Raw genomic sequence first — 20,381 nt, 5'->3', positions numbered from 1 at the left:
GATTAACTTTATTTGTAATTCCTGTGGATGTACAAAGCAGCGCGCAGCTAGCTAAAAAAGTGTCGGAGATCTACACGACCTCCGTTTATGTTCCTGCACCAGAAAACCAGAGGGCGGGTAAATGTAAATTTTGGGGCGTGACAAAGTTGATGCTGCAAGTCGTGACGTCACAACTTGCACTGTTTCAAAAGCTAGCGTTTGCAAGTTGCAGTTTCAAAAAGTGAAATTTTGATAGGAAAGAGGTTTCAATGGATTGAGGTTCACTGTGTCTATTTTACACACCAAACTGTCATTTTTCAACTATGACAAGGTAAAATCGGTTTTTCAATCAATCACCCCTTTAACTCGCGGTTACAATGGTAAACCAGCACAATAATGACAATTACCACGCAACAAAACATTACATTCTAAGCAGACACATTTAAAAAACGAAATTCATGAAGTTACATTTGTATTTCGAACAAACAGCAAATTTATCAGCAAATTTTAACACTATTTACCGCCTTGCATTATGGGAATTGACCAGCCAATGAGGTCCGTGTACTTTGCGGCCAATGGATTTTCGTTTTGAAATAAGAAAACCAAAATTGGGATAGGAAAACAAAAAACGGAAAACGACCCATTTTCCGTTTTGATAATAGAAAACGGAAAACAAAAAAACGACCCGTTATCTGATTTTCTTTGATGTGCTGAACATGGAAATCGGGAATTAAAATAGTGTGTGGAAATCTTCTTCCTCAATTTTGCGTAGATTTTTGTGTTGTGACCCGGAAGTTGCTCCCACGAGCTTGACAGTCACATATTCAGGATGTCAGCAGAGGGCGCATAGGTCCGTGTACCTTGTGGCCATTGGTTTTTCTAATTTGCAACCCGTGTTCACGAACGCAAAATAGGGCCGTAATATCGTTTTGTCACTTTAGTAAATCGAAAACACATTTAAGTATAACGGCTTGTTTTTGGTTGTTTCGTTTTTTTTGGAATAATGAAATAACCATATAACACAAATGGTATAACGAGCCATTAATCGTTGTTTTGATTATTCCATATCCTTTATGCTGATATCTGCAAAAGATGAAAAATAGGCTCGTAATATCGATTTGTCCATTTCGGAAGTCAGAACCAGATGATGGGGAAATGCGTGGTATCCGTTGTTTTGTTTTATTTTGGAATAACGGAATAACCATATAACACAAATGGTATTACGAGCCATTTGTTTGTTTGATTATTCCATATCCTTTATGCTGGTATCTGCAAAAAATGAAAAATAGCCTCGTAATATCGTTTTGTCCATTTTGGATGTCAGAACCAGATTATGGGGAAAGGCTTGGTTTCCGTTGTTTTGTTTCATTTTGGAATTACGGAATATCCATATAACACAAACGGTATAACGAGCCATTTACTCATTTGTTTGATCGGCTGTATTATGCATACTGGCACAAGTGAAAAAGAGAGAGGGGGAAAAATGTGAAACTATTGGGGGTGATCTGTGATCTGTGATCTGCAGGCCTACAATCTTGACGACATGGCAGCAGGTTCTTTAGTAGAAGACACACACACCAAACTGAAGGCACATGTTGACCGCGTTTGCTAGTTGCTACTTAGTTCATAAATCTTTGATGAACCCAAGTTTCTTTAATATATATTAAGTTTCTTTAATATATATTAGAAACATTACAAGACGGGGCTCCAGTGTGTGTTCAAACAAGGCCAAAAGTGCCAGACGGTATCAATCACACCCGTGCAAGTAACACTCCACCCCCCAACCCTCCCCAACCCTCCCCAACCCTCCCTCCCCCCCACCTAAATGACGCTTTCAGTTCTGTTGTACGTCTTAATTAAGTGCATTGAGGCAATCATAGTAAGAAAGTTGAGGTCAAGTGGGCTACCTTCGCAGTTTATATAGACACACAACTGACAGAGGCACTGTTGTGGATACTTTTTTTAAAAAGTTCTGATCATATTCCAAATTCAACTTCTTCAAAGTCCAAAAACAGCACGGAGCAGCAACGAGAGGGTTCCCAGGAAAATCTGATTTCCCTTTGTCTGTGCTTCACCTTTTATATCCAACAAATTACACCCCTGAACTTTTAAAACAGATCTATTGGCCTACTCCAATTGTAAATATCCTATGACTTCTGCTCCAATTGGGCCTTGATGCAATGCCATCGAATAGTTTCTGCTGTTTCTGCCACGTTTTTGGGGACTAACCAGGGACCAAACCAGTAACTTGTGCCCAGTTCCTCTATTCTGCCCTACTACATGTGTTTTTCAACACCAGTTGTAATCAACCCTGGGTTATAGTCCTTCACCATTGCATGGTGCCATTCATTCTTCACAGGTCACACCCATCAAGTCAAAGTGAAAAGTAACTGGTCCAACTCCATGTCCAAGCCCATGGTATCTGTGGAGGAATACAGTCATCACACTTGTCAAACCCTCCCCACACAAGTCCAATGACTGCATGTTTGCAGACATACAACACAGATGAGACTCAGGAGAGTGAATTAGAGATAATGGTAATGGGAGGGTGTTGCACTTTTCTGCTTCTCTTTTCTCCACTCACTTCTTTACCTTCTCACGCTTTCCAATTGTTTAAACAAGTCTCTATATTCTATTCTCTCTGTATCCTGCACAAAAGATGACTGTGTACTGTATATAAAACATTCCGGCATATAAATCCACGTATCTCCACACTCAGATCCTGTCACCCTTCCCCAGTCCACTGATGTTTTCAACTAACCTATATACTACAACAGCATAATACAATTGCTGAAATTCAGTTATGACTTGTGATTTTGGAAAGCCACCCCAGGATTTCAGTGGCCCCATCTGGCCACTCCTATAAAACATTTCTGGGGGTGCCACTGCTTTTGCCTGTTAATGCCTGCACTGCAGTGAAGAAAACTATATGACAACAATAATGTTTAATGTAACTGGCCCCTCTAACAGAACCTCTGGCCCCAATGTAACTGCTGCCCCCCCCCCCCCCCCTAAAGCTAGTATACTAACTTTAAGCACAGAAGTGTAGGCTGATACTCAAATCGTCACAAGCAGAACAGAAATTTTCTTTCAAAGGACATTTTTAAATTGTGTGTCACAGGGTATGAATGCATTGATGTAGGCTAAAACGTGTTGTACATTGATGGATGTAAGGACAACAATTGTATTGTCCCTACAATGGCCTTTTGCAAAATTGAATAGATGTAAATGTAATGTTTTGGGTCAAGTTAACTCTACATTTAATCCAAACTGAATAAAAGTTGCATGAGAATAATATTATGTTTTTTTATAAATAAAAAGGGAAAGTTTGCTCAATGATTGCCTCGATGCACTTCATTAAATTTCAGGGGTGTAATTTGTTGGATATAAAAGATGCAACACAGACAAAGGAAATCAGATTTTCCTGCGAACCCTCTCGTTGCTGCTCCGTGCTGTTTTGGGATTTTGAAGAAGTTGAATCTGGACATAGAATATGATCAGAACAGAAAAGTATCCACAACAGTGCCTCTGTCAGTTGTGTGTCTATGTAAACTGCAAAGGTACCACATGACCTCAACTTGCTCACTATGATTGCCTCAATGTACTTCATTAAAACGTACAACAGAGCTGAAAGCCGTAATTTAAGTGGGGGGAGGGTTGGGGAGGGTTTCTTGCACGGGTGTGATTGTCTTTTTCAACTGATACCGTCTGGCACTATTGGCCTTGTTTGAACACAGAAAAGAGAAGCAGAAAAGTGCAACACCCTCCCATTACCATTATCTCTAATTCCCTCTCCTGAGTCTCATCTGTGTTGTATATCTGCAAACTGCTATAGTATGGGCTTACACGAAAGTTATTACGTCATTGGACTTGTGTGGGGAGGGTTTGACAAGTGTGATGACTGTATTCCTCCACAGATACCATGGGCTTGGACATGGGAGTTGGACCAGTTACTATTCACTTTGACTTGATGGGTGTGACCTGTGAAGAATGAATGGCACCATGCAATGGTGAAGGGCTATAACCCAGGGTTGATTGCAACTGGTGTTGGAAAACACATGTAGTAGGGCAGAATAGAGGAACTGGGCACAAGTTACTGGTTTGGTCCCTGGTTAGTCCCCAAAAACGTGGCAGAAACAGCAGAAACTATTTGATGGCATTGCATCAAGGCCCAATTGGAGCAGAAGTCGTAGGATATTTACAATTGTAGTAGGCCAATAGATCTGTTTTAAAATTTCAGGGGTGTAATTTGTTGGATATAAAAGGTGAAGCACAGACAAAAGGGAAATCAGATTTTCCTGGGAACCCTCTCGTTGCTGCTCCGTACTGTTTTTGGACTTTGAAGAAGTTGAATTTGGACATAGAATATGATCAGAACTTTGAAAAAAGTATCCACAACAGTGCCTCTGTCAGTTGTGTGTCTATGTAAACTGCAAAGGTAGCCCACATGACCTCAACTTTCTTACTATGATTGCCTCAATGCACTTCATTAAGACGTACAACAGAACTGAAAGCGTCATTTAGGTGGGGGGAGGGAGGGTTGGGGCGTGGAGTGTTACTTGCACGGGTGTGATTGATACCGTCTGGCACTTTTGGCCTTGTTTGAACACACACTGGAGCCCCGTCTTGTAATGTTTCTAATATATATTAAAGAAACTTAATATATATTAAAGAAACTTGGGTTCATCAAAGATTTATGAACTAAGTAGCAACTAGCAAACGCGGTCAACATGTGCCTTCAGTTTGGTGTGTGTGTCTTCTACTAAAGAACCTGCTGCCATGTCGTCAAGATTGTAGGCCTGCAGATCACAGGAACATTTTTTTCAAAGCTAGTCGTTGCTGCCCTCTGGTGTTCGCAAGTAATAACACCCCCAATAGTTTCACATTTCTCCCCCTCTCTCTCTTTTTCACTTGTGCCAGTATGCATAATACGGCCGATCAAACAAATGAGTAAATGGCTCGTTATACCGTTTGTGTTATATGGATATTCCGTAATTCCAAAATGAAACAAAACAACGGAAACCAAGCCTTTCCCCATAATCTGGTTCTGACATCCAAAATGGACAAAACGATATTACGAGGCTATTTTTCATTTTTTGCAGATACCAGCATAAAGGATATGGAATAATCAAACAAACAAATGGCTCGTAATACCATTTGTGTTATATGGTTATTCCGTTATTCCAAAATAAAACAAAACAACGGATACCACGCATTTCCCCATCATCTGGTTCTGACTTCCGAAATGGACAAATCGATATTACGAGCCTATTTTTCATCTTTTTCAGATATCAGCATAAAGGATATGGAATAATCAAAACAACGATTAATGGCTCGTTATACCATTTGTGTTATATGGTTATTTCATTATTCCCAAAAAAACGAAACAACCAAAAACAAGCCGTTATACTTAAATGTGTGTTCGACTTACTAAAGTGACAAAACGATATTACGGCCCTATTTTGCGTTTGTCAACACGGATTGCAAAATAGAAAAACCAATGGCCACAAGGTACACGGACCCGCATAGCAGAGCAGATGAACGATAAAATTGCTCGCAGAGCAATAGAGCCTCAATGCAAAATTGGATTACATCGGACTGAAGCATGGTTCCAGAGTCTCATCAGACACCTCACAAAATAAAGAAGGTTCTACAACAAATTTGAATATTTTTCTAAGAAAGTCAACGACCGGATATGTTTTATAAATTATTTAAAAGTGAGTCTCTTTGACTTTTGGGGAAATGGGCCATTTAATGAATTTAAAATGTTTTTTTTATTTTTTTTTTATGGACAATGCAACCATATTTTGAACCTGTACACACAATCCTCTGTTATCAAAAAATATGTAGATTTCAAAGCATCACTAATATATGTATTATTACATTTACTGTCAAATAAAGTACAATCATAAATAAAAACATTTGGTAAAGTTGGTAAGGGTCTTATTCTTACATATAACAATGTGCTTTGAACTAACTGTAATAATGGTATCGGTTTTGCTTTACAGATCTTGTTGTATTCTCTATAAGTACAGTTTAAATTATATTTGTCGAAGAAAGCTTTATATTACAAAAGGTTACCAGACATCTATAACATCATTCACAAACACAATGCCCTTTTCATATCAATCATATTTCAACAATGATTTCCTATTGATTACAATGACCCTATTGTTCCATAAGGCTCAAATTTTTAAAGAGAAATGTTTAGGCTCGAAGTTGATAGGCTCAATTTTTAAGCTCGAATTTTTTGGGGAGCTCGAATTTGAGCAACCTGAATTTCCGAGTCTTGAATTTTGGGGTCAGATTTTTTTTTTTCTTCATTTAAATATATATTCATATGTGAATTCGGTGTTGTTTAAATTTCAATACTAAGTATTCAATGCCTTTTAAAATTCTAAACATTATGTCACTGATTTGCTTCCATACAAATGGCAGCGCGCCCTCTGCTGACATCCTGAATATGTGGACCAGAGTGACTGTCAAGCTCGTGGGAGCAACTTCCGGGTCACAACACAAAAATCTATGCAAAATTGAGAAAGAAGATTTCCACACACTATTTTAATCCGTGTATCATTCGTTCTTTCATTTTTCAATTGATAAACCAAAAATTATTCGTTTTTCCGTTATTCAATTGAGAAACCAAAAACGAGAAACCAAAATCTATTGTTTTTATTGTTATTCAATTGAGAAACCAAAATCGAAAAACCAAATCGAAAAACGGGGCACTGACCGAAAATGAGAGAAATGATGAGTGCCACTGAATGCATTTGATCATTTTATTAACATTGTTGGCATGAAAAACATAAGCACAATACATACAACAAAATATACATGGATGGATTCCCATCTGCTGCAGAGTTTTGGAAATCTCTTTATGCGTCTTCCCAGTTAGAAATAAATCCATAATTACATCAAAGTAACGTTCCAGTGCGGCCATATGGTGTCGACACCATACCACTGTTACTCACAGTGGCTCTTAGCGCAGCGCTGGGTTTATAGGCAAATATAGATCAGAATCAGAATCAGAATGGGATTCATTCTCCATGAAAGTTTGCACAGACAAGGAATTTGCTTTGGCAGGAAGGTGCATACAATAAACATATACCTAAAATTTAAATATGTGGACTATCTATACTAAGGGTACATAAACTAGCAGTACTAAGTGGGATTAGAATAGAATTAAATATACAATAAAATATAAGTTGCCGTAAATTACAATATAAAAATACAAAAATACAAATATTACAAAAGATACAAATGTACAAGATACCATTTTGTAATGCAGTGCAAAAAGCAGTGTGTTTTAAGCAAGAAGTCATTAGAGTCAGTGTGGTCCCTTGGGCTTGTTGAAGAGGCCAACAGCGGAAGGGAAGAAACTGTTTTTGTGGCGTGAGGTATTGGTCCTGATGGACCGCAGCCTTCTGCCGGAGGGGAGTGACTGAAACAGGGAGTGTCCAGGGTGGGAGGAGTCGGCCACAATCTTCCTCGCTCGCCTCAGGGTCCTCGAGGTGTGCAGGTCCTCGAGGGTAGGCAGATTGCAGCCAATCACCTTCTCAGCAGTGCGGATGATACGCTGCAGTCTGCTCTTGTCCTTGGCAGTGGCAGCAGCGTACCAGACGGTGATGGAGGAGGTGAGGATGGACTCAATGATGGCTGAGTAGATGGTGCACTTCTACTCAGCCATCATTGAGTCCATCCTCACCTCCTCCATCACCGTCTGGTAGGCTAACCTGGAAGGTCCTGCCGATTTTTTCGGTTGTCATCAGGGTTCTAAATAAACTTTTTTGATCACCAGCCACCATGTGGCTATGGTAACAATCAGAATTTCCACTAACCACATTTTTTCAGTGAAAATAAGAGAAACTAGAGAGGGTACAATTTCTGGGGAAATTGTAGGGTGTGCTTGCTTGCATCGGTTGCACAGGGGTCCGTTTTTTAATGACATTTTTCCAACTGATATTTCTGTATATTTATATTTATTAGATTTATTAGATATTTATTTATATAAAAATGCATAGGGCCTACTTATTATTTATAAATATTACATAGATTTAAAAGCATCTTTTTTTGCTGCTCATTTACAACTCAAAATACGAGTGAAGTGTAGAATGAAATATGATGTCTTCTCATTGGGTGTGCTCAAGCCTTCGGCGAGAGCACAACCTTTGTTCTCTCACATATATATTTATTATTATTTATTTTTGCCCCCCTAAATCTTTGTCAATATTTGGCCAACATAGACAACCTAGGTGTCAAAAGTTTCGTCTTGGTAGCGATTGAGTTGCTTGTATTTTTATTTATGTTCCGTTGCATGGTTTAGGCTGAAGTTAAGTTTTTGTGGCGAAAAGTGAAGCTAACGGTGGCTAATTTGCTAGCCACAGTCACTGACGTTACTAACGTCACTACGTCACGAAAAACACGCGTGACTACCTGCAGCAGAACATTCGTTTCGCATCTGTTAACTTGGGGGATAGCTAGGCTAACTATAGGTTTACTGCAAGGCAGCTGCAGAAACGCCACAAGCAAAGAGGCCAGGGTGATAACTATTTACTCATTTTACTTTGTGATCTGAAACACAATTGTGAAATGTAATGTACAGTATAACCAGATATTATTAAGGAAGTACATCTATTTTCGGAAACAGTAGTCTACTATTTCACTGAAGTATTAGCATCATGACATTAGCCTGTGAAAAACGATTTTTTTTCTTGTTATTCAACTGAGAAACCAAAATCCAAAAACCAAATCCAAAAACGGGGCACTGACCGAAAATGATTTAGAAATGTTGTTTTGGGTGACCCGGAACTTGTGACCCAAATGACTTCTTTGTGTATTCCACTAATGTCTCTTAATCTAGATAGCCTACTCAAACAATCATGGAGTTTTATATTGTTTAGAGGAACAAAACGTGCAGCCATGGTGTCGACACCACTGTTACTCCAAGTGGCTCTTAGCGCAGCGCTGGGTTTATAGGCAAAATAGATAGGCTAACCTGGAAGGTCCTGCCGATTTTTTTGGTTGTCATCAGGATTGTAAATTAACTTTTTTGATCACCAGCCAATGTGGCTATGGTAACAATCTGAATTTCCACTAACCACATTTTCGGTGAAAATAAGAGAAATTATGAGTGCCACTGAATGCATTTGATCATTTTATTAACATTGTTGGCATGAAAAACACAATTACAATACATACAACAAAATATACACTGAAAGTGCAAACATTCCATTTCAAGTTTGGGATCTATCTACATTCTTCCTTGTGTTTTCTGGTGGACGCTCGTTTCCATGGTTTCTCGCTCTGGTTACACTGCAAACTGCGCGCAGCCAACGGGCGTATGAGTAACAACTTCCGGGTCACCAAAAACACAATTTCTAAATCATTTTCGGTCAGTGCCCCGTTTTTGGATTTGGTTTTTGTATTTTGGTTTCTCAATTGAATAACAAGAAAAACAATCGTTTTTCGTTTCTCGTTTCTCAATTGAATAACGGAAAAACGAATAATTTGGGGGTTTTGGTTTTTGGTTTATCAATTGAAAAATGAAAGAACGAATGATACACGGATTAGTGCCCCGTTTTTGGATTTGGTTTTTGGATTTTGGTTTCTCAATTGAATAACAAGAAAAACAATCGTTTTTCGTTTCTCGTTTTTGGTTTCTCAATTGAAAAATGAAAGAACGAATGATACACGGATTCACAGATTTATTTTAATTCCCGATTTCCATGTTTAAGCACATCAAAGAAAATCAGATGACGGGTTGTTTTTTCGTTTTTTGTTTCGATTATCGAAACAAAAAACGGAAAATGGGTATTTTTCCGTTTTTTGTTTTCCTATTTCTAAATGGTAGTCGGGAAACAGCTTGTTTCCCGCTTTTTGGTTTTCTAATTTCAAAACGAAAATCCATTGGCCGCAAAGTACACGGACCTACACGGACCCAATGAGCCACGCTATCTTCATTTTTTTTCACATTGTTATTTCGTTCTTCAGTCAGTTCGACAGTATAACCTTCAAATGCATAATGCAACCCTTCTGTCTGCTTCTTTCTCAAGCAGCTTTTTCGTTTTTGCCATTAATACTCCAATTGATCATTATTAATATAAGAGTATAGGGCTTCAAAATGTTTTGGCAGTAATTAAGGTTACAGCTTCAGTACCAAAAAAGATTCAATGTGCAATGCATAATATATTTTCCTAGACATGAATAATTAGAATGAGATGGATCTAAAAAATGTAACCTGTAATGTACTTTAAAATTATTTTGACTGTTTTTGCTGTATAATGATAGAAAATGTACATCCTACTCCAGAAGTGTATACCATTTTCTGTTTCTAAGCATAATTCTTAAAAGTATATCAAAAGTGAACTATTTTCAAAGCATACTCATTAAAAGTACATCAAAAGTGAACTAAAAGTGTACTATCCATATTTTAGTATATTTATAATATACTTGAATATACTTCTTTTTTGTAAGGGGTACATAATGTAGCTAGATAACTTTTCTTTTAGCAAGTTTCACAGAAATCGAGGCTCAAGACTGTCATAGCTGACCATCACGAACAGCCAAACTGGGGTCACAAAAGTGTTTTCCTGCAGCTGGTGTTACTACGAACAAATGCTTCGTAACTGAAAAGTTTTTACTTTTAATTGACGATATTGAACGCAGATGTTAAGAAACTTGTCTTTACACTAAATATCTTCTCCGTTTTCAATTTGAAGCAGTAAATCTAACACAGTAGGAAATCTCCCACGACATCCACTGGCTCCGCTTTGACTAATAAATATATTTTCTCAGTCCACCTCACTTCATTAGAATTTTCGAGCACTTTCAATACAAGATACAGGCCATGTTGGCCTGTATAGTTGATGAAATATACGTAATTATGTGGGCAATGTAGAACAGCAAACAGATTCGAAATATGATCTTTTTCCTGAAATAACTATCGTTCGTTACCTAGCTACAAACAAATGCTTCTTAACTGAAGAGTATTTACTTTTTATTGGCGATATTGACAAGAGACGTTAAAATACTTGTCTTTAATTAAAAGATCGTCTCCGTTTTCAATTTGAAGCAGTAGATCTAGCTTACTGGAGGAAATCTCCCATTGCATCCTCTCTCCAGCTTCGCTTCGACTAAAGATGGACGACAATGACGATCCAGGCATTATTTACGCCTACGGTGTTAATACAGTCTGTAAAAATACCAGTTTCACACACTTGCAAGAAATGATGTGTAACGTTGTGTAATAAACGCTGCCCTCGAATAAACGCCGCCCTCGAATAAACGCCACACCAAAAACATCTGAAAACGGTTATTTAATTGGTTAAATTCAACCCCAGTATTTATTACACATGTACATAACTTTCTGTTTGAAAGCTAACGTGTATGAACATTTAGGCATGCTGCTTCAGATTTCTACACAATGTAGAACACCTGTATTTGAGACAGTTGTACTACCAACGCACACCTTGATAGCCAATGAGAAAGGGAGTTGCCGCACTAATAGACAAACAAAGAATAAACAAGGAGGTCAGCGGTAGTAAATGAAACCTGCGTTTTTAGAAGCATGATTCATTTGTCACAATGCCAGCAATGAAGTTGTCTATGGCTGCACTGCAGCTACAATTCACAAGATCACCCTTACTAATTAAACGCCGCCCTCGAATAAACGCAGCACCAAAAATGAATGTTGTTTAATAAACGCTGCAGCGTTTATTTGAAGAAATACGGTATTAATACTTTTCAGAATGGGTTTTATTCGCCAAGAAACATCACACAGACGAGGAATTTACTGTGGCAGGAAGGTGCACACATTAAACATATAAGAATCTTAAATAAGAAGTGGACAAGTCTAACTAATACTAAGGGGCTAAAATGTAAAAGATTAAGAATGAAATCAAATATAAAATAGCTATAGTACAAATAGGGCAACATCGTGCAATATGGCAAGGTGTCTTGTGCAGATAAAGTGATAAGTGGTCAAGTCAGTGTGAGTCCTTGGCCTTGTTGAAGAGGCCAACAGTGGATGGGAAGAAACTTTGTGTGGCGTGAGGTTTTGGTCCTCATGGACCGCAGCCTTCTGCCGGAGGGGAGTGGCTGAAACAGAGTGTGTCCAGGCTGGGAGGAGTCGGCCACAATCTTCCTTGCTCGTCTCAGGGTCCTCGAGGTGTGCAGGCCCTCGAGGGTAGGCAGATTGCAGCCGATCCCCTTCTCAGCAGCGCGGATGATACGCTGCAGCCTGCTCTTGTCCTTGGCAGTGGTAAAAGTGTACCAGATGGTGATGGAGGAGGTGAGGATGGACTCAATGATGGCTGTGTAGAAGTGCACCATCATTGTCTTTGGCAGGTCGAATTTCTTCAGCTGCCGTAGGAAGTACATCCTCTGTTGTGTTTTCTTGGTGAGGGAGCTAATGTTCAGTTCCCACTTGAAGTCCTGGGAGAGGATAGTGCCCAGGAAGCGGAAGGACTCCACAGGGTGATGGGGGTGACTGTCTTAAGAGCATTGAGCTCTAACATAACACTTTAACATTCATGAAATTAAATAAGATACCCTTTTCATCACTCTTTTTTCTCCTTTTTCAACGTAAGAAAATATCGCAATGTATAACAATGACAGACATACTTTTAATACTTTTTCTCACCATTTTGTTTTTAAAGCACATACCTCTTTTAAAATCTTTGTAAAACCTTCATTATTCAAGCCATCAAAACAAAATCATTTAAACTACATTCAGCAAACATACACATTTTCTTCAGGAAATGTACCTTTTCTAGTTGGTATTGCTTGTTTGACTGGTCTTTAAGTCTTCATGTCTTTATCCATATGTCTTTACCATTTAATTTAGTTAGCAGACTAATTAGGGTTCCTCCGTCAGGAGGACCCTATTGTGTTTGTTGGTATTATTATTAGGTTCCTCCGGTAGGAGGGAACCTATTGTTATTGTTGGTATTCTTCTTATTATTTTTCTTCTCCTTGCGCCCCAATATCTCAAAAAGTCCCTGGTCATAAATTTTATAATTTGGCACATTGATACTACATCCAAGTGGGTACCCCACACCAAATATGGGCCACATCGGACCATAGGGGGCGCCACAGGCCACGCCCAAATGTCCGATTTTCAAAGTGATGGCATTTCCACCCCATTGCTCCAATTCTTCTGAAACTTGGTGTGCATGCCTCATTTTCCATGAGGAACAACAAAGCCTCAAGGACCCATAAGGTCCGCCATGATGGATTTTCCTGTACTGTGATAATTTGGGAAAACCTTCAAAATTCCTCTTCTCTTGAACCAAAGGTGAAATTGACTTGAAATTTGGTACAGATATGTATCATTGACGTATTTAAAAACGTTACTTAAGGCAATTGAATCAAGTACAAAATGGCTGAAATGGGTGTATTTATGTAAATGTACACATTGCCTCAATATGTTTGTGTCACTAAATCAAATGTATTTTTGAAGGATGGTTCAAACCTAATAAGCTTTAAGGTGACATGCCTCTGCCATTGGAGAAACAGCTTTTTTTAATTATCCAGTTATTGAACTTTGTGTATTCCATGCCTGGGAATGGCTCAATTGGATGAGATGGTGTGCTGGTAATCAAGGTTCAATACCAGTCAGAGGCATAGTTTTTAATTTTTTATTCTGACCAAACGGTTTCTAGTCTTCCGATAAATCCTCCGGTTGTAAAACATAGCAATGCGTGTTTATTTGAGCCCATCACAACACTCCGATCATCTGTTTAGCGAGACTGTGTAAACCACTGCAAAACAAGCCAGGTTCACCACAGTAGCTAGCTACTTGTAGTCTACGCATGGTAGAGATAACTCTAATGGTTATCTCTAATGAAGTAAATTAATTGTTCAGGTGGATCCCTTGCCTGTTGCACAAATTCATTTCAGTAAGGACACATCTCCACTGATGCTAGGCATGATTTGAAATTTGACAAGTTATGGCACTCCTAACAACCTTTTTAAAAAAAACTATGAGTAAGTTATTCTTTACAGCAGCAACCCAGTCATTCCGTTGTCCCGTTTTTATAGGAAATGTACAAGCAGTTTCAACTTTGGACGAATCTTACAATGCTTACCACAGGAGAAACAGCTTATTTTTTTATACAGTAACTGAACGTGACAATATTCAGCACTGAGAATATCTCAATGGGCTGGGATGGTGATCTGTAAAGTATAAGGTAGTAGGTTGGAATCCAGCCATTATCTTTTGGCCTGTCATAATTTTGATTATCTGTTTAGCTAAACAGGATGACATCATTCTGAAATACCATGCACAATTTCATGCAATTTCACCTTGAAATGTCAACTGTTTCTTAACCTTTGTCCCAATGTTGACCAAAGCTAATACTCTGCCCTTTCTATTCAAAGAAACAGTTCTATATCTCAACAGTTGGTGTGTAGCAGAGAGGATAGAGAGACTGCTTTGTAACCTTATGCTCATGAGTTCAAATCCCCATTCAGCCTGTTGTTGGACAAACATGAAGTAGTTTTGCTCTCTTGTTTTCCAACTCTCGATCTTCGATAGTGTACATGTTTATAATATTTTGCCATTTTGCGGAGGAACCCACATCGCTGCTTGCAGCTATATTTATTATTATTATTCTAGTAATTTATCTCATGAACACATTGGTAAAATGTTTTGAAATTTGGCATATTGATACAACATGCCACAACTACGGCCCAAACACAGACTGGCCCACATCAGATCATAGGGGGCGCCACAGGCGACGCCCAAATGTCCGATTTTCAAAGTGATAGCATTTCCACCCCATTGCTCAAATTCTTCTGAAACTTGGTGTGCATGCCTTATTTCTCATGGCGAACAAAAAAGCCTCAAGGACCCATAAGGTCCGCCTGATCGATTTTCCTGTAGAGTGATAATTTGGGAAAAACTTCAAAATTCCTCTTCTCTTGAACCAAAGGTCTAATTAACTTGAGATTTTGTACAGATATGTATCATTGACGTATTTAAAAACGTTAGTTATAGCAATTGAATAAAATACTAAATAGCTGAAAGGGGTGTATTTATGTAAACTTCCACATTACCTCAATATGTTTGTGTCACTAAATCAAAGTTCATTTTGAATGATGGGTTTTCAAACCTAATAGGCTTTAAGGTGACACGCCCATGAAGTACCATAAACAATTTCACCTTAATATGTCAAAATATGACTGAATTACAGCTGTTTGAACTTGGACCAAATCTGACAATGCTCGCCATTGGAGAAACAGCTTTTTTTTGTAGAGTAACTGAACATGCCAATACTCAACACTGAGAATAGCTCAACGAGCTGGAACGGTGACCTGCAAAGTACAAGGTCGTAGGTTCAAATCCAGCAACACTGAGTCTATCTTAATTTGAATACATGTTTAGTTAAACAGGATGACATCGTTCTAAAGTACCATGCGCAATTTCACCTTGATATGTCAAAATATCATTGAATTACAGCTGTTTAAGCTTTGACCGAATCGAACAAGCCATGCTACAGGATATACATCTTTTTTTCGGGGGACAGAAACTGATCAGAATTTCTCAGCCTTGCGGGTAGCTCAATGGGTTGAAGCGTTGTACTGCAAAGCATAAGGCCACAGGTTCGTTTCGAGGCACAGTCTTTTGGCCTGTCATAATTTTGATTACTTGTTTAGTTAAACAGGCAGACATCATTCTGAAATACCATGCGCAATTTCACCTTGAAATGTCAACCGTTTCTTAACCTTTGTCCCAAAGCTGACCAAAAACTAATACTCATATCACGCAGTCAGAGCACAGCTAGATAATCAGCGTCAGCACCCTTGGGTACCCAGCATGCAGTGCGGCATATCAAAAAACGCAAAGAACAACAGCCGTGCAAGGGATTTCAGTTGTTGTGTTCGTTCAGTTAGATGAAAGTTAGTTAGTTGTAATGTTATTGTTTGTTAGTTAATAAAATCTTGTTGGTCACCCTGATTGTGCATGTTGTGTAGTTTAATGGGACCAGAGAGTCGGCTGCTGTACTGTCACAGGCTATTCTCGCAAGGAGCTGAATATGAGTGCTGCCCTAGCCCAGTTGCCCGCATGACTATTGTTTGTTGTGCATTGACTAAGACTCTGGAAGGAGATCAACTCAAGAAGAGTTTCAGTATCCTATAAAAAGTTAATAATCAGCCCTTACTAATCATAAAATCTCAGCAGTTGGTGTGTAGCAGAGAGGCTAGAGAGACTGACTAGTAACCTTATGCTCATGAGTTCAAATCCCTGTTCAGCCTATTATTGTTGGCCAAACATGAAGTCGTTTTGCTCTCTTGTTGTCCAAGTCTCGATCTTCTACAGTGTACATGTTTATAATATTTTGCCATTTTGCGGAGGAACCCGCATCGCTGCTTGCAGCTATATTTTTGGTTTGTCTTTTGTTTCTTGAATGTTTTGTTGCGTGCACCGGGACAAATGAGGATAGGTAGCCCCGGGGGCTACATATTACACCCACGTAGTTATATATTTTGTCACTACCCCAGGTTAGTAGTGAGCACCACCCACTGTCTTTTTAGGTGCTTAGCACCGGTCAAAGGGGCGGGCGGGTTTGTTTATGTTCTTTTCTTTGGTGCCACTGACAGTCCTCTTTGATCCCGGTGTTGCTGTTTGTAAATACTTTATTTCCTCGTATTGGGTCCTGGTTTGTGTGACTGCACCCTTACTGGCTTCACCTGTAGCCCTATCTTATATCCTTCCACTCCGAGCCATCGATAGGCGTAACATAAAGTGGGGGCTCATCCGGGATCCTTGATCCTTGTAAGCTACAGGTTTGGTTAGTGTTGGTGTGCAGTGCACACGTCAAGTAGGCTGGTGGTATTGGTTGAGTAGGTTGAGGTTTTGCTTGAGGCTGTTCATTACCTCATCATGAACATTTTTGAGGGTTTTCTTAGGGATCCTTCTGTGGAGCAGATCAACCGCTGTAAGAAAGAGGATTTGTATGCCACACTTTGACTTGGTAGTCTCATCTAGCCTGTTAAAAGCCGAACTGAAAGTTCGAAGTTGTGGTCCGCATGTTGGTGCACAACGAGGTGCTCAGTATGGGCAACAGTGCAACTGCTAGTGAGCCCACTTCTGGTGCAGAGGGGGACAGTAGAGAGGACGGGGTAGCTAAGAAAGTGCTGGTTGAGGTTCGGGTGGTTGCTTCAGATTGGGCCTCTACTTTGAAGCTTAAGCCCACTCCTCGTTCTGCATCCCGATCATCTCAGCCCGCCATAGACTACGCTTGGCACGTTTACAGTTTGTGGCACAAGAGAAGGAGAGAGATGCTGATTATAGTCACCGGTTGGCTATAAGGGAGATGGAGTTAGAAATGGAGGCGGAAATCTCTAACCGAAGAATGGAGTTGGAAATCGAAAAAGAGGTGAAGCTAAAGCGCCTATACCTATAAGCTGCTGCTAATACTGCAGTATACAGTGTGTGCAGAGTGTAGATCAACTTCCTGGTCCTACTGGGTCCCTAGTAGGGATGTGCATATTCATCACTGAGGACGATGCGATACACATCTCAATGCACTGCCTACGATCCAATACATAAAAAATACATAAAAGCAACTACTAATGCGATTCGATCCACCCCTATAGCGAAGCATTGCGATTCGACACAATGCGATGCGAAAGAATATGATGCTATGCAATTTACTATGGTACATAATGATTTATTTCTTTGTCAGACAGCAAATCATAATTGACTAAAAAGTGAACGTTTTACTTCACATATTCAACAAAGTCTCTGACAAAAGATAAAATAAAATCAGCCCTGGGGCCTCATTTATCAACCGTTCGTACGCACTAAAATGTGCGTAAACCGTGCGTACGAATGAATCAACTCAAAAGTAGCGATTTATCATGCCAAGAGATTTCTTGGAAGTGTGCGTAAATCTAAGAATGGTCAATACTATGCGTAGCTGAGTACGAACAATTCCAAGTGGTGAAACAAGGCAATTGCATCGTGAACCCGGGAACTATATAGGCCTATAAGATTGAAATCAATAATGAAAGCATTTTGCAAGGATTTCCATGAAATAAAATAAAAAAAATCATGAAATATTGTAATGATATAGCCTAATTGAACACCATAAGGGGAGTTGTTAATGTTGTCGAATTGATGTAATGTAGTGTAATGTTACAATATGCTTGTGGACCACTATAAAAGACAGTCAATTAACACAGAATATCTAAGAGAAGATGGCAGATCTAGCTGTGTTGGAAGATTTAGCACACGCCGCATTTCGCCGAGAGCGCATTTTCAGAGACAGTTATGACTTCTTTGCAGAAAGTAATGAGTGGCTCATTAGTAGATATTGTTTCCCTAAACCCATTTTAGTGGAATTATGCGAGGATCTAAGACCAACTCTACAAAGACCAACAAGGAGAACGAATGCCATTCCAGTGCACATTCAGGTGCTATCCACCTTGGGTATCTTGGCGACGGGCACTTTTCAGCGTGAGCTTGATGATCGGTCTGGCATCTCACAACCCTCCATCAGCCTAACGATGCCTGCTGTTTTAAATGCAATAATCAGTAGATCCCGTCAGTACATACTTTTCCCATATACAGTAGCACAACAGGTAGAAGTCAAACAAGGCTTCTTTGCGGTCGACGGCTTCCCAAACACAATTGGAGCGGTGGACTGCACCCACATTGCAATTAAAGCACCATCCCTGAACGAGTTCAATTACGTGAACAGAAAAGGCTTCCACTCAATTAATGTGCAAATCATCTCGGATGCGCAAAATAACTTGTTGAATGTGGTGGCGAGATGGCCGGGGGGAACGCACGACTCATTCATTTTGCAGAACAGCAACGTTGGCCTTCGCTTAGAGGAGGGAGCTGTTCAGGATGGATGGCTTATTGGTATGTATTGCCCAGGCATCAAGTACTTGCCATTAGTGTATTCTATTTACCTATTGGTTTCCCTGTAGGAGACAGAGGTTATCCATTGAAACCGTGGCTGATGACTCCTTTGACCAATCCTGTGACGGCACAGGAGAGAGCCTATAATGCTGCACACAGTCGCACAAGGTCGATCGTGGAGCGCACAATAGGAACTCTGATAGGCCGGTGTCTCTGTTTGTCATCTGCTGGGGGTGCTTTGCAGTATACACCGGAAAAGGCTTGCAACATAGTCATGGCCTGTTGTGTACTACATAACATGGCCATCAAGCATGGCATTCCACTTGTTCAGGAAGACCAACCTGACGAAACGATGCCAGACGCACCACCTTTCCAACCTCCAAATGCCTTGGCAGTTCAAAGGAGGATGGAGATTATTCAATGTTTTCGAGTAAGTACCTCCCCAAGAAGAGAACAGCCTACATGCCTTCAGCTCATTTATTTAACATTTGACTGGCACAGTTAACCAGTTGTTGTAGGGATTTGTTAATGTCATTGAGTGCAGTGCAGATGCCAGTTAATTTCTCATTTATATCTTTGATGGAGTTGATGATTTCGTCTTGTTTCTGTAGGACTGAGTCTGTCAGGACCCTTGGTTCACGGCTTGATGTGGCGCGGGAGCGTGGTGCCTCACTGTGGGTCGCAGCGGGGGGAATAATTGCCTCTCCCAGGATGACTCCGGAACTGTCTCCACTCACTGCAATTTATGGAATTATTTGATTACTGCATCAGAGCAGATTATAATTTCCTGTCAAATAAAGTGGTGACCACAATATTGACAACACTGTTGAAAATCAAATTATTCTACTTACCTTCAACCTGACCACGAGTAGACACCGGTGAATTGGACACGGTAGGACCTGCGACTAGGTCACTGTCTCCACCTGACACAATTCCAGACAGCGATGTGAGATTGCATGGGAGAAACGCTCGTCTCAACTTGTCCACCTCCAGTTGCAGCAATGTCTCGCCTGTGTGCGGCTACGGCCTTTTTTGCACTTGATTTTAAATCAAACCACTTTTTTTTTATATCTGCCAATGAGCGCCTCTGAGAAGATGCTGCGTTAACAGCAATCGCTACCTTTTCCCAAAGCATATTCTTTTTTTTGTTGGTCAAAACACCGTTTTGTGTTCCAAATAAAACTTTGTGGTTGCACTCAACCTCCGACACTAAAACCTCAATTTCGTTTTGCGAAAAATTATTTTTCTTTCCTTTCTTTTCTTGCTCCATTTTCATTACCAATTTCTAGCTGAACTTGTTAGCTCCCTTTTTATTGGTGGTGATTCAACTAATTTAGATAATATGGGGCGTTTCGTATGCAAATGCTTGTGTTCGTGCACAAGTTTATAGACTAAGAACAGGTGAGATTTATCAAGGATAATCTCCTTGGAGTGTGCGTACGGCGCTCGTACGAATGTTTGATAAATCGCACCTTCAACTGTTCGTGGGAATATTCCAAACCTCCACGTAAGAACAATTTCTACGCAC

General features: G+C 39.8%; 1 protein-coding gene and 1 long non-coding RNA gene across 6 annotated transcripts in view; one reads left to right on the top strand and one right to left on the bottom strand.

The window, feature by feature from the left end:
- The window catches only part of cpxm2 (carboxypeptidase X (M14 family), member 2), a 216,595-nt gene that overhangs the window by 52,416 nt on the left and 143,798 nt on the right, over positions 1-20,381 (bottom strand). The gene's annotated exons all lie outside the window — the stretch shown is intronic.
- LOC134031232 (uncharacterized) lies at positions 19,184-19,674 on the top strand. The gene is made up of 2 exons (XR_009931857.1): positions 19,184-19,283; positions 19,465-19,674. It is a non-coding gene; the product is annotated as an uncharacterized LOC134031232 (long non-coding RNA).

This window comes from Osmerus eperlanus, chromosome 12 (genome assembly GCF_963692335.1).
Source record: "Osmerus eperlanus chromosome 12, fOsmEpe2.1, whole genome shotgun sequence".
Classification (NCBI taxonomy): domain Eukaryota; kingdom Metazoa; phylum Chordata; class Actinopteri; order Osmeriformes; family Osmeridae; genus Osmerus; species Osmerus eperlanus.
Note: the sequence above shows the minus strand (reverse complement) of the source record. Positions and strands in the feature narration are given on the sequence as shown.